The sequence below is a fragment of the Penaeus monodon genome, chromosome 27 (genome assembly GCF_015228065.2).
Source record: "Penaeus monodon isolate SGIC_2016 chromosome 27, NSTDA_Pmon_1, whole genome shotgun sequence".
Lineage (NCBI taxonomy): Eukaryota > Metazoa > Arthropoda > Malacostraca > Decapoda > Penaeidae > Penaeus > Penaeus monodon.
Genome location: NC_051412.1, coordinates 21,049,741 through 21,050,376, shown reverse-complemented (window position 1 = coordinate 21,050,376; position 636 = coordinate 21,049,741). Strand labels below are relative to the sequence as shown.

General features: G+C 33.8%; 1 protein-coding gene across 1 annotated transcript in view; it reads right to left on the bottom strand.

Annotated features, from left to right (window-relative positions):
- LOC119590679 (transmembrane protein 87A-like) overlaps positions 1-636 on the bottom strand; it is a gene marked incomplete in the record, with an annotated part of 13,856 nt that overhangs the window by 3,443 nt on the left and 9,777 nt on the right.

Genomic DNA, 636 nt, shown 5'->3' with positions numbered 1-636 from the left:
GTTTGTGCAATAGCCCAGAGTTTGTCCAATGGCATCACACTACAATCCTAAGTACATGGCTAGGACAGTCCAGTTTTCAGACAGTGATGGTTTCAGGTGGGAATGTACTTTTTTCCAAGTTACCTTATGGAAAAGGAAGGTAATTTCATTAATTTACTGAAGAAACATTTGCTATTAACTTAGGGAATTCATGACTGAAATATAATAATTTCTTGTGTGATGGTGTCCTTGCCTCAAATCACTGACAGATTGAAAGTTTTTCAATGACAATGGAATAAATATATTAGTGACCAGGTGATTATCCTGTCATATATCGTATAAAAAAAGCAAGGATTATCATGAAAAACAAACTTAAGAAGCTTTGCATTAACATGAATGTCTCCTATTTTATCAATCTAACTGCATCAAAGCCAGGACAACTACAGGTGGTACAGCAGCAGAATAAAAGCTAAGCCGTAAAGGTTTGGAAATGCCCCCCCCCCCCAAATAATAATAATTTATTTTCCCATGTTAATACCAAAAAAATCCTGGAACTTTTGCATAAGTAAAATATTACTCTTTCTGGGGAAATACTTAACATTGTGACTGCACAAAACAAATGCAATATTCATAAAATAAAATTATATATACTCACAT